Source organism: Hemicordylus capensis, chromosome 4 (assembly GCF_027244095.1).
Source record: "Hemicordylus capensis ecotype Gifberg chromosome 4, rHemCap1.1.pri, whole genome shotgun sequence".
NCBI classification, from domain to species: Eukaryota; Metazoa; Chordata; class Lepidosauria; order Squamata; family Cordylidae; genus Hemicordylus; species Hemicordylus capensis.
In genome coordinates this window covers 225,763,306-225,790,536 of record NC_069660.1, presented here as the reverse complement: position 1 = coordinate 225,790,536, position 27,231 = coordinate 225,763,306, and the positions used below count along the sequence as shown (strand labels likewise).

At 43.0% G+C, this 27,231-nt stretch overlaps 1 long non-coding RNA gene across 2 annotated transcripts in view; it reads left to right on the top strand.

The window, feature by feature from the left end:
* Positions 1 to 21,290, top strand: part of LOC128323797 (uncharacterized) — a 49,150-nt gene extending 27,860 nt beyond the window's left edge. Inside the window, exons 2-7 of one of the 2 annotated variants that reach the window (XR_008306468.1) lie at positions 1,917 to 2,068; positions 2,408 to 2,521; positions 9,828 to 9,964; positions 12,102 to 12,188; positions 19,244 to 19,920; positions 20,609 to 21,290. This is a non-coding gene — a long non-coding RNA (uncharacterized LOC128323797). Of the gene's footprint in view, positions 1 to 1,916; positions 2,069 to 2,407; positions 2,522 to 9,827; positions 9,965 to 12,101; positions 12,189 to 16,713; positions 17,208 to 19,243; positions 19,921 to 20,608 lie in introns of those variants that run through there. The other variant, XR_008306469.1, reaches the window with a different exon arrangement.
* The last annotated feature ends 5,941 nt before the right edge of the window (positions 21,291 to 27,231 follow it).

Genomic DNA, 27,231 nt, shown 5'->3' with positions numbered 1-27,231 from the left:
TTATTTTTATTGATAGGGATGTCTTGTGGCAGTGAAAATCTGGTTGGTATGTCTTTTCCTCTCCCCCCACTGCTCCAAGTATGTGGCTGAGCTGTCTCACTACTAAACACTAATTATTATTTTTTTGGCAATGCAGTATTATGGTATTTATAGCATCTTGCTTAGATTATTTTTCATTAGTCCCAACAAAATTTGTTTAACTCTGGTGGATTTTAACCAGTGTACACACCCACTCAAAATCTACTAGATGTAATCTTGAAAATCAGGTACAATTTTTTTACAATAAAATGAGGTTTTAAAAAAACATTTTAACTGCATATTTTTAATGGCCTGTGTTAAGTTTTATTGCACCAGTAAATACAGGCTTAGGACAGGAAGTACAACCTACTGTATCAGGCAGTGCCAAAGACAATTGAGGTCATTAGGACCATGGGCACTATAGCAATACAAATGCTCAAGACTGTGCTAAATTACTAGTTCATTTGGAATATTTCAATTTGCCTGAAATTTTGCTCTACTTGTAAAGTCATTTCTAGAATTCGCTAGGAATGCAATAAATGTCTGTTCCTTTAATTTGTCTAGTGGATCAAAGGCAAAGATCCATCTGAGGATTCAATGGTTGCCATCCTGACTAAGGAAGTGCTGGTGCAGCAAGAGGATCAGAATAACAGCACTTCCGACTAACTGCACCAGTGCACCAGAGACGAGGTGATTTTTGAGGATTTCCCCTCCATTTGATGACGTTCAGGAAGCCCTCTGTAACAGCTGAAAACGTGTCCCTGAGGGCTGCGTAGCCCCCAGGGACATACTTTTGAGTGACACAGAGAGAATTCTGGGGAAAGGGAAGTAATAAAAAAAAATTTTAAAAATGGCCCAGAAGTGCTGGTATTCTGATTCTCTTGCTGCAGTGGTGCTTTCTTAGTCAGGATATCAGCCAGTGCCTTTTACAATCTTTATTGCCCTTTCATTCTCAAAATAATTCTATGAAGTAGGCCATTGTTACTGTGTTGTCTGCTGAACCTTGATTACTCATTCTGGTTCCACACAGGTGTTAGTAACTTAAAAGGTTCATTAAACAGGGTTATATACAGCTTCCTGGCAAAGCTTCAAATACTGGTCTACAGCAGAGTTTTTACATAGTCTATGGGAAACTAGGAAGGATTAAGTCTGCAGGCTGAACTGTACTTAAGTTATTCACTGTGCCTGAATACAACACAGGTATTCCCTGATTGTTATTGTTTTACAGAAAGAAATTGAGGTAGGGGGATACACATTTGCCTAATGCATGGTCCCCAGGAATGAGATCCTCAAGTCCACGTGCATCAGATTACTTGGCCTGGGCTTTTGATTTAATTTCTAGTGCAGTACAGTACTTCCCAGGGCCGATCTGCTAAACTGTTTATTGTACAGGGTGGGAAACAAAACAAGCTGTTTGCAATTTGGCATTGGGAACATTTGAACTGAAAGCTCTGAGAAATCCCAAAGTGAGTGCACACATATAATTAGCTCTTTCTGATTGCTGCCAATCAGCCCAATCCATCTCTTTATATGTGCAAGACTTATGATGCACACATCCACTTAATGTGGGGAGCAGGTTTTTAAGCCTTCCAGAAACTGGCTATTGACCAATGCCTTCCAGTTTTGCATGGCTTGTTCACTTCAGCTCTCCAAGGGAACTGGGTAGATACTTGCCACTTAAAAGGAATTTTAGCTTATTGCCACTTATGCCTCTTATGTATTTTCTAGTTCAGCGTTAATTTTTTTTACTTGTTGAAAAATCAATTTAAAAGAAAAAGAAAAAAGAGATCTTAGCATTGTCTTTTGTCCATTCACATTACCACCTCACCACTTGCTTTTGTGATTTTTGTTTGTTGCAAATCTTTTTCTTAATCCTAATCTCTATTTTACATTGGCAGGAAAAGGAGACATTTCATTTGGAAATCATCTTTGCCAGGACGCATTATTATATAAACAAGAGGAGTTAGACACAGAGCGTTGGGCATTCTTCTCAAAAACATGCACTGATTTCTTGAATATATAAAATCATCCAAGGGGCAGAGATGAAATGGTAAGGAACACAAAAATGGAATGAGAACTTCCAACAGAAGGGAGGGAGGGTCATTGCCTCTAAAAAATCTGGACTGGCTGGTCATAATTGCCCAGCAATACATAGTTATTGTCCGACAGCCAATATCATTTCCAAGACTACATCATCTCCACTACTGCTGCCTGCCAGTGTGTTAGTAGTAAATCTGAAGAGCCAGGAATGTAAGTGGAGCTTGTCTGTGGACAATGAGGTTCTGGCCTCTGTTCTGCAGCAGGGAATGGCTTTCTCACAGAATTAAATTATCTGCTAAATATCTAAAATACTCTAGTGAGAGCAAAGGCTTTCCCCTTAATTTTCTAGGGTAGATGCTGGAGAATACGTAGCTGAGAGGGCATGAATATAGAAGTTGAGAACTCTTGGAAGGAGAATGCCTGGTTGACATGCTGCCAAGTTCTCAGCAGCCAGCCTGAATCTGTAAGTCACACATGCTCTGCACTTAAAACAACAGCAGCTTTTATTTGGGCAGAGAGAACTTGATCTGAGCCACAGAAGTAATTCTTCTCATACTGAGGTCATTCACACAATCAAAAACTATGTTCTACCTGTGTTTGGCAGCTGTGTGTCCTCCCAAATTTTTGGTTGTGTGGAAGAAAGGTAAGAGACAAACCTGGGTAGAAGGGATTGAGCCCTTTCTCACAATCCGTGAGAAAGAGCTTGAAGGGGCAGGGGATGAACTCCCATAATGCACCGTGCAAGTGTGCGGTGCATTATGGGGATTCCCTCAGAGATGGGTGGCCACAGGTGACACTGCCATATTATCAGTGTCACAGGTGACATTGCCACATTATTAGAAAAATGGGCCTAAGGGTGCACTTGCTCCTTTAACCTTGTTTAAGAGGGTGGCTGCCTAGGTGGGTTTGCCGCCGAGGCACCACTAGGATCAGGCGCGATCCTGACAGTTCTTACGTGTGGGCAAGACTGGACTTGGATTCATTAGCCTTGTTTTGCTGCACATGAGAACAGCCTCATTGTGATGAAGCAAGGTAGGAGGAAAACCTGGGTCGTTTTTCTGCCTACCTTGCTTCCACACAATCACTTCTACCCAGGTTTTCCTCTTACCTTGCTTCCACACAACCAAAAATTGGGAGCACACACAACTCCCAAACCCGGGTAGAACTGAGTTTTTGATTTTGTGAATGACCTCACTGTGTTTGTGCCATCGACACCGTTGTGTTTGTGCAAGAAGGTCATATTGCTGCACTAAATCACAGGAATGCTCAAAATTGTGTTCTCGCAGTCTTGTGCAAAAGTTCCCAGCAAAACATATGAGGTGTACCACAGATTGTGCACTTTGTGCAAGTGCAGTCATGTTTCTGCTGGCGCACCACTCTTCTGGGATGCTAGCTCCAGACTTAGTGCAACTAGCTAGCACCATGGCCTTTTGTATGCACAGTATTAGGGTGCCGGCCACTGAAGTTAGTAGGATGAAATTCCCCAACAGTTCAGAGGATACTGCACTGTAATCCTCAGCAGTTATGCCTTGCTCAGTGTATGACTTATTCTTGCATAGGTCTTACTGCTTACTGTTTTGGGTTGAGGTGCAGACAGGAGACTTTTTAAGCAACTGAGCAGCCCATGGGACTTACTGTAGCTGGTTGCACTATTATTGACTAGAGGAATCAAAATTAACATTTGTATAGGTCCTTTGAGTGCAGGTCAGAGCACTGAACATGTATTAGTGTGTTGAATTCCTTGTAACAACCCTGTAAAGTGAGCATTGTTATCACCATTTTACAGCTGGGAATTGAGGCTAAGAGGGAGTGGCTTCCCGGCGGGAACCGGCCTATTGGGTTTATGTCAGAGGTGAGATGTGAAGTGGGATCTTCATGAGGCATAACTCAGTCTTCTTACACTATGCCACTCCGATATGAATGCGAATACCACAAATATTTATATACTGCTTTTCAACCAAATTTCCCAAAGCAGTTTACATATAAATAAACAAACATACAAATAAATAAATAAATAAAATGGCTCCCTGTCTGCAAAGGGCTTACACATAAGATAGACACCAGCAACGGCCACTGGAGGGATGCTGTGCTGGGGACGAATAGGGCCGGTTGCTTTTTATAATGGAGGGGGGAAACTCAGATTATGTGGATGTGCTGTAATACCTGAAAACTATTACTTTCAGCAGACAACTGCTTTGTATGGACTCAGAGCACTAGGACATCTAGCCCAGTATTTTCTACTCTCACTAGCAATGCCTCGCCTGTGTCTCAGGCAGAGGGGTTAAATTTGGTACTCTTTGCATGTGTAGCCACAGAGATAGGGCCCCTTCCCCGTAGCATTCATCATCTAGTACATTACTTTGTCCTAGTGCTTGGTGATGATTCCCGAGCACCTTGTGACTGAAGAAGTATGCTAACCCTTCTGATCATGGTTCGATTGTCCAGTTTTGACACTGTCATGTCTGCGCACGGTAGCCCACAGACTGCAGAGCGCGTCACCTGTCCGAGAGAGACGTACCCAGTGGCGGAGCCAGACCACCAGAAGCCCATGTCCAGCTGCAGCGGCGGTCCTGCTCACCCCACTCACTCCGCTCCCTGCGTCTGGTGTCAGATGCGGGGGCTAGCCACACTCAGATGTCAGATGTGGGGGGGGGGTGGTCTGGCTCCCGAACAGAGCCACATGGTTCTGTTTGGGAGTTAGGGCCAGGCTGGTGCTGCATTTGCAGTGCGGCCAGGAGCAACTCTTTTTTGCCTTAAAGGCAGGGGGGAGCCACTTCTGGCCGCTCTGTGAATGCAGCGTTGGCTGTCCAACTCCTGAATGGAGCCACAGGAAGAGCCGCTCCTGGCCGCACCGAGAACGCAGTACCAGCCATTTAACTCCCAAGCAGAGCCTCGCGGCCCCACTTGAGAGCTAAACCAGCACCCCTCGCGTCTGATGTCAGACGTTGGGGGGCATGTCTGGCCCCTGATTGGCGGCAGCCCGGGCTCTTTGAACCTGTTTGCCCAATGGTGGCTCTGCCCCTGGACGTACCCACCATTTCTGGCACTGCTGGAACTGCTTCTGACAGCGATGCTGCTCCGTGGCTACAAAGAAGTGTGTCATCAGGGGAATGAGTAGCCTAAGAAGTGTGATGATGCATTCCTTAGTGGTTGCAAAGCAGCCCCACCATCCGAAGCAGTGTGGGCAGACTGCAGGATGATCGGAAGCAGTGAGTGTGCCTCTCTGTTGGATCAGTGCTTTGCTGTTCAGTATGGGAGCCCCTAACTTCAATTTGTCAGTTTGGCTTGTTTAAAAAAAAAAATCCCTGTTGTTTAGTACAGATTTACCACAATACAGAAACCTATTGAAAGCCAGAGTTCTTCAAGTCTTCTCAAGAATATAATGGATGAGAAGTGTATTGTGGAAGGATATGGGCAAGTCATTGTGGGCTTCTAATCAGAGTGAAAATTTCTTCTTTGCGCAAACTGTACTTTCAAGGGGGTAGCAAGATCGAAGTCGGCCCTGGCACAAGAAGTGAAGATGGGCCCCTGACCCCCCTGTCTTCTTCTCTCCCCCTCCCCCCAAGTTATTATTCTGCTCCCCCCAGAGTTATTCTTTGCTGCTGAATAATTATATGGACACGGTGAACAACAAAACAGTCTTGGCATGCCCTTTGCAAATAATATAACACACTCTGCAGCTTGCCAATGATTCGTGGAAGCAGTTTCATCCCTTCCCAGCCACTAACCCCTTCCTCTCTTATGGGCCCAGGGACATCCCACCTCCCTGCATAGCTATGCCCCTGGAAAAGATGAAATGGAATATGGTGGCATATATATATATATATATATATATATATATATATATATATATATATATATATATATGAATGAGAGAGAGATGGAACTTTTTAAGTCATAAGTGCTGGAACTCATACCAATTTAATGAATTTTGAGGTTGACTGGTTTGCAGTTAGCAAAAAAGCTTTCCTCTCCAGCTGACATATACTAGTCACTGTGTCTAATGCCTTTTTCTAATGCCTGAGGTATAAAAGTATGTACTAGCAATATGCCAAATCAGGGTTTTGTAGTACTTAGGTAAATATGCTATAGTACTTACACCAGGTTTCATAAAAACAACTCATGAACAGTATCAAAGGTTTAGAAGGTGCAAATAATAATCCAGGTCACAATTAACATTTAGAGGCAGGCTCAGCAAATTTCAAGGGAAGGATCAACCAACAGTGATTTAAGTAGCCTTTAAAATGCATTAGCTGCTTCTCTCTCTCTCTCTCTCTCTCTCTCTCTCTCCTAATAGAATTCATATTAGGGTGTCTGTGTTTTTTAAGAATTTACTCTTTTAAAGGAAGAAATAAATATAAAGAGAGCTTTTCAAAGAAGAAGTAGAGAACAAAATTTTAAGAACCTTGGAGACATAAAACATGCTTGGGTTTTTTCAACTTTTGCAATAAAAATTGGAAAGCCAGACATATGATTTATTCATTACAGTAATTTAAAATATTGTATTGCTTCTGTTCAGAATTAGCAAAAAAATAAATACTGATAGTTTACAATAAGGAGAAAATTTTCCTGATTATCTGTGTTGCTAAGGGCAGTTCTTACTTTAAGTGGCAATAGTTAGTCTGATGTTACCACAGCAAATGTGTAAAGTATGGATAACAGATGTGTGTCCTTAAACACTCATCTACATGTGACTTGGAGTCCCAGTTGAACCAGGCAGTTGGACCAGATATGATAATTTAAGGTTACAGCATCCATCATTATTTTAGAAATACCTGTGTACTCATTCAAAGTATGCAGATGCCCTCAGTAACTGATCTTCAAGTCCTCACATCAGCAGGTGGTCAGGATGGCCTATAACAACTATGGCATCTGCACATTAAACTAGCATGGGTCTAACAAAACTGGAATGTTGTAGCAGATAGGTTTGTAATACTGGACAAAGCAAAACAGTCATTTTAGATGTCTTTACAGCATCATACAATGGTGTTCCTTGGTGAGGAGTCATGGAACAAGAGTGGAGGACACACACACACACACACACACACACACACACACACACTGTATACCTCAACAGTAGCCCTATTCAGACATTGAAGCTATGTAGATGACCAGGAGGCATGGAGGGAGGGCTAGTGGTGAGGAAGGCGACTGCCCTAACTTGGGATAGGCTGCTTGTGAGAATAGCCTTGTTATGTTGAACACATGTACAATGAAGCCCTCTCCAGACATTATAACAAAAGAGCCAGTACACACAGGTATGAACGTAGGTTGGAAGTCCCACCCTGACTTGTCACTCACCACTGTGCTGCTCATCTATACTGCAGTGTTCATCTGAAGAGATAAATGCTGTATCCATGACGGGGGGAATTTCAGTGATTAGGAGGCTCGGCCATGCAAGCTTCTTGAGCACAGAAACTCTCCCCATCACAGACATCGTGTTCACTTCTTCAGATGAACACCATGGTATCCATGAGCAGCTCAGTGAAGGGGGGTGAGTGACAAGCTAGGACAGGACTTCTGGACCACTTTTGCATTTGTTGGCATGTACTGGCTATTTTGTTATAACATTTAGAGGCCTCAAGCCTACAGTGTACACAGGTGCAACATAAGCTATTCTCACGAGCAGCAGAACCCAGGCTAAGGGAGCCCACTTATGGAGCCTGCTGCTTAACCTGGGATTTAGGAATGAACATGCCCCCCAGATGGGTTATCGGATCGTGTGTCTGCCATGGCGCAGAGGATACACTCAGGGAGGGGGATCCCAGAAATGCACCGCACACTTGCACAGAGCATTACTGGGGCTCGGAGGGGGGCACAGCATGGTGATGCTTCCTTTCACCCGACCCCTGGAGCTGCCGGGCGAGGCATGGGCAGACAGCAAGAGAGCTGTTGCACATCTGTGCTGCCAATCCGCCTGCCCAGAGCCCTGGCTGTGATCATCTGCGGGGAGGGAGGTAAGTGCTTCTGGGCTTCCTCCCCGCAAAAGAGGGTAGCCTTCTCACATGATCATGAGAAGAGCTTCAATATGTGAATAGGCCAAGTGGGTTTTTTTAAACTTCTGTAGAGCTAGCCACAGGGGTGTAAATCTAGCGTGTTGTAGTGGTTAGAGTACTGGACTAGGACCGGGGAGACCCGGGTTCAAATCCCCATTCAGCCATGATACTTGCTGGGTGACTCTGGGCCAGTCACTTCTCTCTCAGCCTAACCTACTTCACAGGGTTGTTGTGAGGAGAAACTTAAGTATGTAGTACACCACTCTGGGCTCCTTGGAGGAAGAGTGGGATATAAAATGTAAATATACACACACACACACACACACAAGGCACATGTGACACAGTGCAAAACATAAAGCAAATTGTGCTTTATTCAAACGATATTATCTAAACACCAAAATATTCAAAGCATATAATCTAAAGTTCTGCAAATTAAACTTTGCTGCACAAATTGCAACAGTGCTTTTCACCTTTCTTGCTGCTACATACTGGCCTTGTTAACACAATTTATGATCCAATCAATACTTTATTACAGTGTTTGACCAGTTAAATCTACAATACAATATATCATTTATGACCCAATAGTCCCACCTTGGCATGCGTTCACACAATCACTTCAGTGTTGGTAACTCACATTAAACCTAGATTTGAATGTTTGTGTGAACAAGGCCACTAACTTGCCTCTTCCACAGAGTCGTCACTCCTGACTTGCACTGTCAATCATGTTGTGTTGGATGGTAGTTTAGTGATACAGACAAATGGACATTTTATTAGACTGTTATCTCATCGCAAAATTTGGGAAACATATATTAGAGAACCATCCAATTTTTACACAATCTGAAGTTTTTCCAAGCTGTACATAATAAGCCACCTTGTCAGAGGTCCAACTACAAAACAAAGCCTTGCAGTAAGTTATTGATTGCCTGCCTACACAAATATGAGAAACCATCCTTTATGAGGCTGGTTCTTTTATAAGTAGCCTGGAAGCAGTGGAAACTTTGCACCTTTGCTGGTTTTCACAATGCCATTGTGGGAGCTGCATAGTCACCTGATATATTCATTGATTAAGTGGGCTATAATCCCACTTAGTTTCCTATCAGATGGCAATTATAATGAACAATGTTTGATAGTGTTTTAAATGTTTTGAATTGGAATGTCTAGGATTTCATCAAAACAGAGGCATTAAGTATTTTATTGATTTCTGGATTTTACCCATACCATGACCAGTACAGAAGATTGGGTTCAGAGTAAAAGGCTTGTCTACTAGGATCCACTGCAAATGATGGAATGGGACAACATTAAGTCCCAGTGAATTTTAGGCACAAATCTCATGTGCAGCATTGTGCCCAGTGTCTCTGGCACATTTTTGTGTTAATCTATGACCGCAGATCAATGACTGTGGGCACTCAGTGTTTCTTTATGAATGGAATGGATTTCTATATGCAACTGGAGATTATTACGATCACTGGTGGGTAATCACTAGTATATTATTTGGCATTCTTATGATCCTGCTTTTATGCTGTGTATGAGTAAAAGAATGCTTCTTTTCCACAAGAGATATTACTAGAGCCTGGAACCCTCACAGGAATAAACATTTCACTTTCTAAAAATCTGTTTTTGTGCAAAGATAATGAGGTCAGCTGTTGTGAGCAGCACAGTATTATTCTGTTATCAAGAGCAGTATCTTTGTTGACAATAGGAATGGCACAAGTAACTCTTTCTTGGCAAATTGTTGAGATAAATAATAAGTGTTATCATCTTTGGACTTCACAGACCTTGAAGAGAATAACAACTATATGGAGACTCAATAGCTCAGGAATTGGTTAGGGAAAACACAGGAATTCACATTTATATATCATCCAGACAAATCCTACTGAAACTGGCAACTGATGCACTGTTATTTCAAGAAGGTAAGAAGCAGGTCAGTAGGCCAAGCATGGGATATAATCAGGCTGAATTTTGTGGATACTGGCTAAGACACTGACTAACGCTGTGCTTGTACAACAAACAACATTGCACTAGTGCAAGAAGATTGTGTCGCTGTGCTGAATCACTGAGATTTTCAGAACTGCTTTTTAGTGGTGCAAAAGCTCTCTGAAAATATATATGAAGCATGCCATAGGTTGTGCACCTTGTTGCACAAGTACAAATATGTTTGTGCTTCCACAAGACTAGTCTGGAAAACAAGCTCTAGTTTTGCAGAACTAGCTAGTGCAACAGCCTTGCACAAGCACAACATCCTTACTCAAGCGCAGCAATTGTCAGGATTGTTGACCACTATTAACTATCAACCTATTGTGATTCAGTTAAGAAAATGAGAACATAAGCAAACATTTCATGGTTTAGACTGAATGATCCAAACACCTGATACATCAGTTTGCCCTATAATGTAGTTTTTAAAGTCTTTTTATTTTATTTTTTTGCCTCCTTTAGAAGCAACTCAGGCTCTATCCCTACCCAGATATGTAGGCTCTATCCCTACCCAGATACTCCCTTTTCCTCAGAAATAAGTGCTAAACTAGATGGTGCACATTATCCAACAGCTACAAGCTTTTGCTTGTTTTTAAATTTTTTAATCCTTTTTAAAGACAGCACTTTTTATTTAAAACATAGTTGCTTCAAAGGGGGAATGACATGGAATGGAGAAACAACATGGTGAGTAAGCCCATAAATGCAACTCATGTGAAAGCTTGCAGGAAGAAAGGCCATTTTGGGTGAATGATGGGTGTATCATCATTCCACCAGCATGTGGAGGAATCCGCCTTTTGCCTTTATGAAAAAGGGTAGCAGCATGTCCCTTTATGAGTGCCAGATTTCATGATGGTATGCCCATCCATTCAGGAGATATAAAAGGGAGAGCAGAAGGGGCATGTGTTACCCCTTTTCATCAAGCCAAAGTGCAGATTCCTCCACATGGAGATGGAATGATGGAGGGGCTTCAGATCCAGAACTTTTTTGTAAACTGCCTAGAGACTTCATTACTGGGTGGTATACAAATATGTTAAATAATAAACAAATAAAATAAAGTTCTGGCCTGAAACAAGCCAGATTTCACAATTTAGAGCCATTTTTACCAAAATTCTAAAATTTCTAAAATTAACCAATTCTTTCTAAATCCACAACAGACCTCCTTCTCCACACGTGTGGCATGTTTCAAGGCTCTAGAACCAGCCAGTTATTTTTAGTGGGTTGTTTTTTTCAAGATTTCCTCATTCACCTCTATGGGGGGAAATCCTATTTTTGAAGGTCGCCATTTTGCAAACTCCGAAGTATTTTCAAAACTACTTTTGATATTTCAGAATTAATTCTATCTTTGCCAATCCAGTTTTTTAAAAAATCAGATTTGGATTTTACCAATTTTTACCAATTTTGTGCAATTTCATATAAATGTGAATTTTTGAATCCGAGTTTGCTTAGGTCTACCAGACAGTGTTTGAGCTTCAATTAGTATCTTTTGTCTCCCAAGCCTATACTTAATTCAGCACATCCATTGATAGTATTTGTCCCTGGGAGATAATCTTTTCTTCTTCTAAAGTAAAGTGTGCCGTTGAGTTGGTGTCGACTCCTGGCGACCACAAAGCCCTGTGGTTGTCTTTGATAGAATACAGGAGGAGTTTACTATTGCCATCTCCCATGCAGCATGAGATGATGCCTTTCAGCATCTTTACTATATCACTGCTGCCCGATATAGATGTTTCCCATAGTCTGGGAAACATACCAGCAGGGATTTGAACCGGCAACCTCTGGCTTTCTAGTCAAGTCATTTCCCTGTGGCGCCATTAGGTGGCCTTTCTTCTGTTGCTGCATATATAATTATGCAAACAATGTTACTAACTTCACCATTACTTTCTAGTGTCTGCTTTATCTGTAACATCGCTGTCTTTTCACTCTCTCACTCTGTATCATTTGTAACAATCAATATGCTTTTGAAACAGCAGCACTATCAAGTCTATTTTTTAATATTTGCATTAATATCCCAATATAATTTTGGCCTTTGAGACTAACAACAGAGAGGGTTTTTTGTTTTGTTTTGTTTAGGTTTTGCAGCTACTTTAGTGGCAATTGTGCTTGGTCACACTTTCTCTCCAAAGAATGTTTCCCACAAATGTAACAATGAGAGGAAACACCAACGAGGTATGCATCATTTCTCTATGTAGCACAATTGTTGTTACTTGATCCTGCTTAGAGCCGCTAGACTGTCAGAGACACCCCACTTATGTAGAATTGTGTAAAACACTGTAAAATGCTGATAACATTGTTTGTGCTATCCATGTATGTTAGGATCATTCTTGAGAAGCTGGACTCAAGAATGTTAATTGCTTCCTCCAAGGAGGACACTTTCTTTCCAACATCTCAGGAACTCCTTGGGTTTTTTTTTTATCACAGAATGGTCATGGTTTTTAAAAAAGCTTTCATTACTGAAATTGTCATACTGTATTTCACATATCAGTGAACACAAATCTGACGTCGTCGTCGTCGTCTCCTCCTCCTCCTCCTCCTCCTCCTGCTCCTCCTCCTCCTCCTTCGTCCACTGTTCATTTGACACTTGACAGGTCAGATCAACTTTCTATCTGGTAACTGCAAAAGGAACTTAAAACCTTACAAATGGCACTGATATTATGATATGATTAAAACAGACAGCATTTCCCCCCCACATGAAAGGAGGCATAATTTTCAGTTATCCCTCCTTTCCTCTGCGTCCACCTGTGCCTCCCAAGGCTGGAAGACCATCAGAAACATATTATTAGGAGGTGTGGGCAACTACGTTGGGAAGGGGGCTGCAGAAAATGGGGGGGGGGAGAAAACACTGCAGCACCAATGCAGTCGTAGACTGGATGTCAATCACTGTAGCATATATTAACATGAAAATGTTAGCGTTTCCCAGATAATAATCTGGGAATATGATCATTCTGGCCATGTTCTCAAGACCATGTAAATCCTGATTAAATGGGATTGACAAACATTGGTATGATTATGTGAACCCATGTGCAGTGGGAATTCTGGCTAAGTTAACCAGGATATTTGATCTGGGATCAGAACTGGGCTATTAATTCCCCACCCCCAGATATCTTAACCAGGGTTCAGTGATCATGAGAACCTGTGCCTCTCTATGATCCTGGTTAGCTGCATGCACCACACCCTCATCTGAGTATTCATCCTCCAGATCCAGCAAATGCCACAGACTAGTACTCTAGCATCCCTCCCACACTCCATAGCCACATGGCCAGAACACCTTCAGCTGCACTCTGCCTGGCAACACAACATGTCATCCATCCTGCCACACCCCACCCACACCTGCACCCACACTCACACTTCTGCCCCTTCACGCTAGAGCACAGCATGCCATAGCCAGCAATGGAGAGACAGTAGCCACACACTGAAAGTTGCAGGCAGAGTGACCTGGTTGCTCATGTAAGTGGCCATGTCCACTGCCTGTGGGACCAGTGCCATGAGATGCAGCTCACCCACTTGTGGGACAAGAATGTGGGTGAGTGTTTGTGAGATGTGAATACGAAGAGATGGAAACAGGAAGGGTTGCACAAGTGCCCCCTGGATGCCCTTTCCCCAAAGGTGCCTTTGGTCAGAAGGTGCTTCCTTTTTGAGGTTCTATCTTTGACCCATAGAATTTGTGGGCCAAAGCCCCCTCCAAAAATTGTACTCCCCATGCAAGGCACTGAGGATGGTGCAAATCCATTGGATGGTAAGAGAACAGCATGTTTGTGGGCTCCCAGCAGCACCGCTATGTGTGATTTGGAACTACAGGCTTGTAGTTTCCATTTTGACTCATGGGATTGTGGGCTCGCCATTTGCCTATATGGGCTAACTCCCCAAAATAAGTCACTTATTTAGCATAGGAAGGTTATTCAGCATAGGAAGGTAATTCTAGGCCAAGCGGTAAGAGGGCTATTCCTTGTGCTCTCCATCTGTTCATGCACAGAGAAGGTCCCTGAGTAGACCCGAGTTGAGGAGAAGCTATTTCACTCAAAGGAGTAGCCCAAACTCATACCAATGTTGGAACAAAGGATTAGCCTTCTAAGCTAATCACCTTCACAGGAAAAACAGGCTTATTCCTCTAACATATGTGTTAATGGTTGGCATGAAGCATGGGAAACGTGCTCATTATATTAAAGAAATATATTATCTTCTGCCCAGAAGGTCTTCCTGACACAGGATAAGCTCCAAGTCTGCCTATTTGAGGCTTTTACATACAGCTTGTCTAAACCTTTTCACTTAATTGTGCTCTAGCACACCCATTTTGAACTGAACAGGATAAAATGTATTTTTTTCACCACCACAGATGTTGCCCTCATCACCAATTAGGTGTGGTCAGCATTTGGCCCCAAGGCATATGTCTGCCTCTTTGTAACACAGACACCATCAAGCAGTGTGTCTCTTCTCTGGATTCACCCACTGAGTGTACGTGTGTCAGACTACCAGCTATTCCATTTGGCTATGCTTTGGCCCTCATGCCAATCCCACTTTCAACCTCCAGGTTGTCCCTGTCTCCAGACCCAATCTGTGTGGCATGCTTGGCTGCATCAGGGAACTGGTCTCCTGGGTTCAGATTAGAATTTATTTATTTATTTATTTATTTAACATATTTTTATACCGCCCAAAACTTACGTCTCTGGCAGTTTACAACAAGATAAAAACAACATTAAAACATTAGTAAAAAACAAAAACAAGTAATTTAAAGCACAACAATTTAAAATTTTTAAAAACAATATTCTAAAACAACATTAAAAACAATCAAAACAGTATCAGTTAAAAGCCTGGGTGAACAGATGCATCTTTAAAGACTTTTTTAAAATTGTCAGAGATGGGGAGGCTCTTATTTCACTAGGGTGCACATTCCAAAGCCTCAGGGCAACAACGGAGAAGGCCCGTCCCTGAGTAGCCACCAGATGAGCCAGTGGCAAATGCAGACGGGCCTCTCCTGATGATCTCAGTGGGCGGTGGGGTTCATAATGAAGAAGACATTGTCTTAAATACCTAGGGCCCAAGCTGTTCAGGGCTGTATAGGTTATAACCAACACTGTATTTTGTATTTGTATTTGTATTTTGCTCGGAAACATATTGGCAGCCAGTGTAACTCCTTCAATATAGGAATAATATGGTCTCTCTTAGATCAGGGATCCTCAACGTTGGGCCTCCAGAGGTTCTTGGACTTCAACTCCCATAATCCCCAGGCCCAGTGGCCTTTGGATAGAGATTATGGGAGTTGAAGTCCAAGAACATCTGGGGGCCCAACGTTGAGGATCCCTGTCCTAGATGACCCAGAGACCAGCCTGGCTGCCATATTCTGAACCAACTGTAGTTTACATACAAGGGCAGCCCCACATAGAGCGCATTACAGTAATCCAGTCTGGAGGTTACCAGCAGATGTACCACTGTTTTAAAGTCATCTATCTCAAGAAACGGATGCAGCTGGCGTATCAGCCGAAGTTGATAGAAGGCACCTCTGGCCACCGCCTCTACCTGGGACACCAGGGAGAGACTTGGATCCAGAAGCACCCCCAGACTGCATACCTGTTCCTTCTGGGGAAGTGTGACCCCATCCAGAACAGGCAGATCAAAATCATCTCCCGAGTTTTGACCCCACACAATGAGTACCTCCACCTTATCTGGATTCAGTCTCAGTTTGTTATCCTTCATCCAGCGCATTGCAAACTCCAGACAGGCATTTAGGGAGGTTATGCCCTCTCCCGATGATGCTGACATGGAGAAATAGATCTGGGTGTCATCCGCATACTGATAGCACCCTGCACCAAATCTCCTGATGATCTCTCCCAGCGGTTTCATGTAGATGTTAAACAACATTGGAGACAATACGGAGCCCTGAGGGACACCATACAAAAGTTAAGATTTTGAAGAACAACAGTCTCCAAGGGACACCATCTGGAATTTGCCTGAGAGGTAGGAGCGGAATCACTGCAGAGCAGTGCCTCTCACTCCCAACCCCCTCAAACGCTCCAGAAGGATACTATGGTTGATAGTATCGAAAGCCGCCGAGAGGTCCAAAAGGACCAACAGAGTCACACTTCCTATGTCAATTCCCAATTGGAGATCATCCATCAGGCCGACCAAGGCAGTCTCCACCCCATAGCCAGCCCGGAAGCCAGTTTGAAATCAGTCTAGACTTTAGACTTTTTCTGGCTTCCGACTCATGAGTGCCCCACTCTTGCACCCCGTTTCCCTGCTTATACCTGGAAAGAGTGACATCCCTCAGCACTGGATGAGCAACAAATGCCTGACACACCATCAGAGAGGATCCAGGCACACTAACAAACCTTTGCTCCAAACTCATTCTGTTCCCTCCTTGCTCTCTTTAAAGTCTAAAGTCTGAAGCTTTCTGTAAAGACCCATTTCTCTGGCCAGCCTTGAGTAGATTGTAATTTGGATCTCAAGCTAAAACCCGTCTTTGTGAGCTTCAATTTAGTATTATTAAGTCTAAAGCTTTCTGTAAAGACCAATTTCTCTGGCCAGCCTTGAGTAGATTGTAATTTGGATCTCAAGCTAAAACCCCTCTTTGTGAGCTTCCATTTAGTATTATTAAGTCTAGCCTTATCAGTTTTATTAGTTAATGCTGTGCTGCTTTTTAATAACTGTTTCCTTTCTGTACCCTATTACCCTAAATAAACCTATGTTTTGACTTCAGCTCTCTGCCATCGATTTCTAAGACCAAAGCTTTGCACAAATTTATCCTGTGATGAGCTGCTTTCTCTCACTTCGCCGATTCTCCACACAAGACCAAAAGTTAGTCAGGAATGCATAGCCAACATTCCAGAGCAGTTTCATTAACATGGAGGACCAATTGATTGGTTCTGGAGCAGGGAGAAGATGTGAACTTGATGGGGAGAGGAAGATTGATGGCTGGGCATATTCCTCACTGATAAGCCAACTGGAGAGTGGTAGGTTCATGAGGGGGATGTCATCCCATCACCTTCCAGTTGTAATGCTCACAGTGGCTGGGTGTGGGGGTCAGTCCCTCCCTTTCCCTCCCATCTCTCTGCCAGGATGCTCAATTGCTGTGGCCACAGGCAGTGGCTCTAGATCAGTGGCAGACACCATAGACAGTGCTATCCAAGATGCTATCTAAGATGCCCCACAATCTATGTATTTGCCTAATCCAACTCCAGGCAGGACTGTCTGATTGCACAGCCCATGTGAGAGTCTAGACCTGGACAGCCCCATTTTGTATGGCTTTAGTGTGTGCTTGCCTCCCCCTCTGTGTTGAGGTGAAGGGAAGGCATTAAGGTAGCCAGTGCTGTCTTTGGCAGCTGCCCTGCCACCTCAGTGGATCCGGGTGTTGGCAAAGCAAGCTCTCCAGAGATTGTCAAGTGTGAGTGAGCATGGTCAAAGCTGCTTCAGTCACCCATTCTGGTATCAGGGCCAATGAGAGCATGTGTGGTGATGCACGGAAGGCTTTCCAGAGTGAGGGCAGTGTGATGGAAGGTGTGGGGGCTGCCAGGATTCCAACTGGGTCCCTGGAGGCCAATGTCTGCCATGATTCTCTCTTCTGCAGCTGTTAGCCTACATCATTTGCTCCATCATTCGCTGCAGCAACTCAGCAGTGAAAATGATCATCTACCGGGTGCACACACTGAATCTGGCTAACCTCCAGAGCCAGAAAAAGAGTCATTAAAAGGCGGCCTCTTTAATATTTGTAATATATTTATTACTCATCTCCATTAACATTTATGGTACACAGGCAAGTTACACCGTATAATGCCCAATAGCTGAGTTTTATCTTCTCAAATAGGGCAACACAGATTTTTTTCTGGAAAAGGATGTCTTCGCTTATTAGCATCAAAAGTTGGCTTCAGCACCCCAGAAGCTGTAGGTTAAAATGGATTGCAGTAATCCACAGTCAAGCTGGTTCCAGTTCAGGTGTTGACACATCCTACAAGGCTTTGAGTCACTCCGGAAGCCATTCTGGAAACCTTTGTGGGTTTCAGAAATTTCTCAGGGGCACTGAAGATGAGGATATTCAGCTTTCCCCCTGCCTCCTTAAAATAACTTCAGTCCTAGACTCAATGGACTAGAATTCTGGTGGTCCAGGCTCTGGCACCAGATATTTAATTAATTTACTGCAGGCTGGTTTAGGCTTCCTCACTCCTCAAGACTCCACACCTCAAGAGTGGACTTGTACTGTTAGAAGTTACTGTTGTTTATTAGTAATTTAATTAGTTGTACATAATTGTATGTATTTAATTAGTATGTACTTATATGTACTTAGTATGCATTATTAGTAGAACAGTACAATAAGAGTTCTGCTGGCCCTGAGTGTTTCTGCTCCCCCCACCAATTCAGGTGACTCCTATATAAAAATTGTTCATGCCAGAGGTGTAGATGGTGCAAAATGCAGCTGCCAGACTGAATTCTGGGACTGTTTGCAGTGCACATATTACTCCAGTCTTGAAGGCGGTGCTCTGGCTGCCAGTCTGTTTCTGGGTACATTTCAAGGTGCTGTTATTACCTTTAAAGCCCTAAACATATTGGGCCCCAGGTACCTTAGGGACTGTCTGCTCCCAGCCAGATCTACCCACCTGTCTAGAACGGCAGCGAGGATGCTGCTTCACATGCTGACACCTGCTGAGGACCATTTGTCAAGCACATGGGACAGGGCCTTCTCAGTTATTTATGTATTTATTTTTCTTTGTAAAACACTTTGAGAATTTTGTTGAAGAGCAGTATATAAATATTCGTAGTAGTGATTGTTGTTGTTGCCCACAGGCTGTGGAACTCGCTCTCAGCTGAGACCCTTATGGTTCCCCCTCTCTCAGTCTTCAGGAGGAAAGTGAAGACTGTCCTTTTTATCCAGGCTTTTGACCAATGAGCAGTCCTTTGAGCTTTTTAAATGTTTGCCTGTATTTGTTCTGTTTCTGTGTTTTTATTGAATTGTTTTTATCTTGTTGTTAACCTCCCTGGGGACTTAGGATGAAGGGTAGTCTATAAATAACCTGACAACTTTTTTAAAAAAATTCAGTTAATTCTATTACTTTTATGTTATCTTGTATCTATCTTATTGTTGTGAGCCACCCTGAGCAGTAGTGCACTGGAGGGGCAAGGTATAAATATTATTAAATAAATAAATAATAAATATTTGTGGTTTCATATGTGCACACACCCCTCCAAGGAACTCAGAGCAGTGCACATGGTTCCTTCCCATTTTTTCTTCAATACAGCTTTGTGCAGGGAGTTATATACAGAGAGGATGCCTGCCCCAAAGTCACCGAATGTGCTTCATGGAAGAATGATGGTTGAAACGGAGTCTCCCCAATCTAAGTCCAGCACTCTATACAGCACTGAAGGAGAAGGCCTGTTCCAATTATTTATCTTAACTTAGAAACACATTTTTAAAAAATAAGTATAGTTTACAGTTTATTTAATGGATAACAAATAGAGCCAGGTTAGCTAGCTCTGTTTAGTTACATTGACCTCAGGGAGGCCTACTGTATTAGAAACTAATAACTGGAAAGTTATTTACATAGACAGTTTACTGGGGACTGGGTAAATTGCAGGAAGATAAAAATTTTGTTTTTCCTGATGCCTAACATTAAAGTTTGGTGTTCTATTTTCTTGTCAAACCCCAGTGGAAAACATGCTTTTACGATGAAAGTAATCCAACTAGATATCTTCACAATCTTAATAGGCAAAGTGGATTGACCTCAGTTCATCTTCATGGAGCTTAGAACAAATTGATCAATTTACTTTCTAAATAATTACCATTTGAATGTTGATTTTCTTTTTCCTAGGATTAACACTTTAAAAAGCTTGTATCCAGGAATTTTAATTCAGTGCAGCCACAGTGAAGAGAGAGAGAGAGAGAGGACTCTACTGATTCTTTGTAATGAAGATTTATGTATCCTTATTAAAGAACAGAAAAATAAATAAAAACACAAAAAATATATACCTGTAATGGTAGGGGTTAAAGCAGAGGCGTAACTAGGGAAAATAGCGCCTAGGGCAAGCACTGAAATTGCGCCCCTGTCCAAACAGGAATAATGGGACTTGTAGTCAACAATATCTGGAAATCTCTGTTAAAGGAACATTGTACCATCTAGACATGGTTGTTGATCAAAACCTGAAAACATGAGCCATCTCTGTAAAAGACTTAGAACAACAGTCAGGAGTTATGCAAGGATTCCAAGTGTCATTTTCTCTGTCTCATCTCATTCTTTTTTAAAAACATGACTTTGTCCTAGAGGATCACCTGCCCAAATAGCCACTAGCAAAATAGGGGAAGAAGAAGGTGGTGGTGGTGGGGGGTCTATAAACCAGTGAATGATTCCTGCCAGCCTTTGTCTTATGATGACTGTTGGCTCATGATGGGGTATATGTGCATTCACTACACCAGTGCTTACTTTGACACCAAGAGGGAGGAGGATACATTAGTTTACCACACTAGACAGAGGAATTTGCAACAGAAGCAGACAGCCAAGTTCTGCCAGGGCCAAAACCAGCCCCTGCCAGACTAAGAAATCATTGTAATTTGCCCCTTCCTGTCACAAGCAGTGTGCTGTTCTTTTATTATTGACTGTAACTCTCAGATATCCCAGTCATGGATGGAAAATTCAGGGTCAATTTACAAGAGACACATTTTCTACATGGGAGTTTCTTCTGTGCAGGTGTTGTGCAGAAACCCATGTGTAGTGACCGCCGGGGGAATAGCAAGGTTGGAATGGGCCAAGATGAGATTTTAAAATGGGCCCCCAGCCCCTCAAAGCCCAGGGCCTCCACACACCCCAGGCCCCCAAGGATTTACGTCTGATATTTCAAAATAGGTATGCTGCTTGGAAATACATTTCACTGAATACACACACACACACACACACACACACACTTCACAGTATATAGTGATATACATTGAGTACTATATATTTGTGCTACTTTTAATGCATAGAACACAGTGTAGCAACGCTAATTATTAAAATGGCCCCCTCGCTGCAGATTAGCAAAGGAGACTTTCAACCATGCAGGGTGAGCCTATGTTTGTTTTTTCAGAATTCTGAACAAATTCAGTAAAGTTTGATTCCGGGAGGTTTTTCACACGAGGCTTTTAAAGCGCTTTAACACACATCTCCTCTGGAATGGAGGTGCTGCATTCACATGTTGGCCAGATGCACCCTGAAGTCCCTGCAAGTTACTGGAGAGCAGTTCACACACAAGAAAAATACAATACAATACAATACAATAAAAGCACAACACATGCTTCACAGTTCTCACTCAGACCTTCTGGGTTGCAAAACAACTTGAACATAAGTACATTTATGAATGAATGAATGAAAATAAATAAATAAATAAAATATACTTGTTCCGTGAGTTTTGTAATTTTCTGCCATGAAACAAGCCACTTATAGGCCTTTTAAGATAGTTTTTGTTTTTAAAGCCAGCAATTTTTTCAGTCTGTTTTAAATTAAATATTCAGAGACTTCTCAGTCTCCCTCCCCCCATATCAAAGCCCTATGGCAAGCAGATCCCTATATATGGTGGGGGGGTGCAACCACAAAAAGGAATTCACAGCCTACCTGGCAAAAGCTGTGCTGGCTGGTCTGGGCATAGGGTCTGCTGCAGAACTCTGCCTGCCTCCTCCTTCTTGGCTTGCTTGGCCTGCCGAGTTCAGGCTTCAGGGAGGCCTACTCGGAGGCCTCTCTGGAAGCCCCGCCCACCCACCGATCAGCTGAGAGGCAGGGAGAGAAAGCTCTGCAGTTTGCAGGCCTCTCTCATCCTAGGCCTCGTTGTCGATCCTAGGCCGGAGCTGGAGGCAAGTGGCTGAGGGGCCCTGGGGCTGGGCAGGTGGACAGTGGGGTGGGGGGCAGGAACTGGCGTGGTGCCCCCTCCTCAGTGGCACCTAGGGCACGTGCCCTGCCTGCCCCCCACCCAGTTCCGCCTATGGGTGAAAGAATTTCATACCTATTCAAATTCCACTATTCAATAGCCAGATATTGTTTCTAGAGATAGAACAATAGTAACTCTGCTTTAATCGGTTCAGTAGTTACAGTAGCTTATGGAATTTAAAGTTAGAAGTCATTCAGGTGGCAAAAAATATAATATAATAACTATATTTTTAAAAAGATCAATATTAGATCCTGATTTGTTTGGACAAATCAGCATTCAATCTGTGATTCATTTTATTTTATTTTAATAACTTGTAAATCTTTGGCATCTGAAGCAAGACAAGGTTAAGAGGTCATCTTGTTTTCTCTGTTCTTTGTATTCTTTGGTACTGATCAATGTCAGAAAGCTCTGGTTTCTTAATTAAGCAGAGAAACAATCCCAAATCACATACACCTGGAATACACATATAAACATTTAATCGCCTTAGCTTCAGTGGTGCTTTTTTGAAAGTACATATGAGCATTGTGGTGGTTACAATGAACTGCTCTTCATGTGATTATGAGTCTGTTGAATGGCACAGTCATAAGCATGATGGGAAGGAAGGTGAGATATGTGCACCATCACATGTGGGCAGGGACAGTTTGAGCATATCACCCAAATACACTACATGTTTGTAGCATTCTGCCACAGCAGAAACAATCAGTTGGGTTACAAATTGTAAAGCCACAGTCTAGAGAGACTGCTCTCCCTACTTGAATACAACAGTGTAGGTTTGCACTACTGTCCTTGACCCTAAAGGCCAAAGAGGTTAGAACATGATGTCTGCTATCCCCTTTTTCATTCTCATTCATAGTCCCATCCTGGCCTGAAAAAGTAGCTTATGTGTCACATGCTAGAGAAGTGGATGAATATTGGTGCAACAGCTTCAGTTGCTTCAGCATTAGCCATCACTGGGCATCTATATAATTAATCCTCTGCACTAGTTCATAGGAACCACTCTCTTATGAACATGTTCCACCCAGAGTGGGGAACAGAGTTGAACATCAAAACAAACTTGAGCCAAACCCTAGAGACTGTATTTTTAATGGACATGGTTAAACTGCATATATACAGTTTTATTGTATGCATTTATTTCCTTTTATTTTTCCTCCCCTCTTCCATAGGAGATTGCCTCAGGCCATTGGTCCCTTCTAGCTGTTTACACTGGCAGGCAGCCATTCTCCAAGGTTTCAGATAGGCTTTCCCTATTCTTCTAACAATGTCAGGAATTGAACGGAGACCTTTTTCATGTAGGGACTCTCTCTTGTGAGTCACAATGATTTAAATCCAGTGTATATGTCCCATAACAAAACAAAATATAGCACAAATATCAAACAATTATGCTAAATGGATTAAAACATTACATTAAAGGTAGTTGTGCTGTCGAGTCAGTGTCGACTTCTGGCGACCACAGAGCCATGTGGTTTTCTTTGATCGAGTACAGGAGGGGTTTAACATTACGTTAGCATCCTTTAAAAAGTTTTTCAGCATTTATGCTTTATTTAATAATCACCATAAATTCTACAGGAAATGTACAGAATTTGCCTAGTGACTGTAAACATTCTGTAACGGGGATTCCACCTTTAGACATGATAAACATTATACAAATCATAAGAATTACTCCTTTGGATAGACAGAATCCAAGGTGGCATTTATATTTTCATTGCTCTACTCCAAAGTTGAACTTTTTAAGTACAGCTTTCCCTGGATGTTATTTTAAAAAGAAGGGTCACAACACTTGACCTTTTCTTGTCCATTGCTACTCTATGTGGTATGTTTCTTTCTTGAGAAAATCTCAGCATTTATGTAATAGATGCATGTCAGGAGACATAAATCAAAATATATAGTCTGAAATATAGATACAGTACAAATGAAGATGACTTGTTGGCCTGAGTATTTTATTCTTCGATATGTTGCTCATAGCTGATAATGTCAGTTCTACATATGGCCATTAGCTATACTAAGACTTTTTGCTTGTGGACCACTCATTATATGATTTAGGTTTTAAGACTGCAGTATGATTCCTATGATGTACATGCTCTCAATATATACATTCATCCCAAGCCATGTCCATCTGCACACAGGAATCCTACTTGTGTAACCTACCCAATTCATTTCAATAGAAAGGACACCTTGCACACAGAGATGTGTGTCACAACCAAATCTAATGTATAGCCCTTGTGAGTGGGCCATAGGGAGACTCTTTGTGGTTATCAAAGGCCTCCATAAACTACAAGGGAAAGACGGGTCACAGCAATTACAAGCATTTGTTAATTTACAAGTGTGAAAAATAATTCCTAAGTACAAATTCCAGGACATCACCATATAGAAAACGAGACCAAAAGCTCCTTTATAGAAATTTCAGGAATTAGGAGTGTGCACAAAACCGTTATCTCAGTTTGGTTTGAATCCAAACCAGGTTCAAACCGGGCCGGCTTGGCACTGTCCCCCTGAACCGGACCCCAGCTTGGTTTGAATTAGAACTGGTTCGGGCCTGGTTTGAAGCCCCTACTTGCAGTAAAATTGCTTTAAAAAACTCACAGCGGCCACAGCTCCTCCAACCCCCACCAGTCTCCCCATGAGTCCCAAGGGCTAGGCCAGGGCTGGGCCAGGCCTTCTTCAGTCCATTTCAGTTTTATTTGGCCCATTTCAGGCCTCAGTGTGTGTGTGTAGGCCATTTGTTTGACCTCCACGCATGCACACGAGTCATTTGTGTGACCTGGGTTATGCAAATGGCTTGTGCGCATGTGCGGAGGTAAAACAAATGGCCTCCATGCAAGCACAGAGGCCCCAAGGTTGACTCAGCCTTCCATCCTTCCGAGGTCGGTAAAATGAGTACCCAGAATGTTGGGGGCAATATGCTAAATCATTGTAAACCGCTTAGAGAGCTCCGGCTATAGAGCGGTATATAAATGTAAGTGCTATTGCTATTGCTATTGCTAAATAAGTCTAAGGCGGCCCAAACTGGCCCCAGACCGGCCCTTGGGACTTGTGGGGAGGCCAACCGAGGATAGGGGAGCCACCGCTGCCCCCTCTGTAGTCGGAGCAGCTGCTGTGAATATAATTTTAAAGGCAATTTTACTACACAGTGGAGGTTTCAGACTGGGCTCGAATCAGCTTGGCTGGCTCAGCTCAACCTAGAACCAAACCTGGTCCGGTTCGGTTCTAGGTTGAGCAATTGAACCAATTCAGTTTGAATTCAAACCGGCTCTAACTCAAGCCAGTTTGCACATCTCTAACAGAAATGCTTCCCAGGGTAGATTATTAAAGTTTAATTCAGCAATGACAGTTCTTTAATATACAAAATAAGTTTACTGTACCAGTCAAAAGAAGAAACTAAATCTGTGAATAGATAATTATTTCTGTGGAGCAACAAAAGATAATGAAGGGGAGAACTGCTCTGGGCGTATTGATGATGGGAACATTATGTTCCTCGTCAGTCATGACCACTGTCTGTTAGGTGCAGCAACTGTCACAATAAATGTGCATACATCTGTTACAGTATTGTTCATCACACTTTTAGAGCCCAGTTTAGGCTTTTCTTGGGATCAGCTTAAATTTACATGAAAATTTGTATTTTGGATAATGCAGTGCACTGCACACTAGTCCTCACAGGTATGTGGTAGACCAAAATCATGTCCTTCCGGCATGCACAGCTTTGAAGGGCTGAAAATAATGGTCCCAGCCCCTGAAATTAAGCCAACTGGATGGATCCTTCAATAAAACATAAGATAGTTAGGCTGTTCCCACAATAAGGACTTGGGTAGGATGCTCTTGATTTCTGATCGTCTTTTAGTGTAAGACAAGGTTGGAGGCCCAGATTCCATCCTCAGCTTCAGAATGAGGCAGGAGGTCAAACCTTCCTACCCAGCTGAGACTTAGCACACAAGCAATATCCCCGCCTCCAACCTTGTTTTACATTCACAGGTGATCAGAAATTGGGATCATGTGCAGCAACCAAACTAGGGTAGGAAGCAACTCTTACCCTAGTAATCATTGTGTGAACTGCCCTAGTATGGATTTACCTGGTTTAACAAAATGCAAGATACAAAATGCCATACATTACATATAAACAAATGTAGGTGATAACAAAATTGAGATGGCAAACATTCAGGTGCAGCTTAAGACATCAGTGTTGTATAATGCCCAGAGCTTGGGGGGAAATTATAAAACTGATGCCGAAGCAACATAGGACAAAAATGCTCATGTTATGTTAAAGGGGTCAGGAGTCAAAGGTGAAAAGAATTCATAGAGTCGTTATGATTAAAGGTAGGTTTTTAAATGGTTTTGATAAAGGCTTGTAAAACAGCCAAGAGAGATCCTGCAATTTTAATGCTAAGTGGCTTCTGTATTGGAAAAATGCCCAAGGGCCGTGTCTAGCACGGTCACTTACAAATGACTGATGGGAGATCAATACAGACAGAGTGGGGATGCAGCTTTGTCACTGGGATATGTAGTTAGTATGTGATTAGCTTTAAGTAGCACTGACTTAGATGTAGATGGGCAGTAAAGTGCTTAGCAGCCAGTCAGCATGATGGCTGCACGTACACACAGCAGTTAATGGAGCACAAGCACTGTATTATCATTAGGCATCCAGGAGGGCATACTGAACCCATTTTGGAGTTTTAAGAGCAGGTCAGTGGAGCTTGTGCTCTCAGCTAAACTACATCTGTTGAACAAATGAATTTGGCTTTTCTCTATAGCCTGTTCAGACGCAGGGGGCGGCGGGGGGGAGGAATGTAGTGCTCATGCACAGCATCCCCAAGCTTCCCAGAAGTAGGGGTGTGCACGTACCATTCAATGTTGAATCAATTCGCACTGAACTTCACTGGTTCAGTGGCTCAATTGCAAACTGAACGGGGGCTAGTTTGGTCCGTGATCAAACGGAACCGAGCCGGTTTGAGTGGACCAGTTTGACCTCGAAGGGTGGCAGCGGGGGAGCAATGAGAAAGCTAGTCCAAGGTTCTTACTGGCCCGGCCCAGCCCAGTGTAGCTGCTGGCACCGCCCTTAGCACCGCTCGCTGCCACCCCACCCCAGTGCAGCCCAGTGCAAATGGTCTCCATGCATTTGCAGAGGCCGGAACCACATCACTTGCTTAAAGAGCTATCCAGCGGTGATTGGGCTGCACTGGGGGGGGCAGTATGGCGAGTGGCAGCAAGCTTAAAGAGTGATCCAGCGGTGACTGGGCTGAACAGGGGTGGGGGTGAGCAGCAGCAAGCGGCGGCACCAGCAGTCTCACCAGGCTGGGCTGGTAAGAACCTTAGACAACCTTTCTCGCTGCTCCCCCACTGCCCT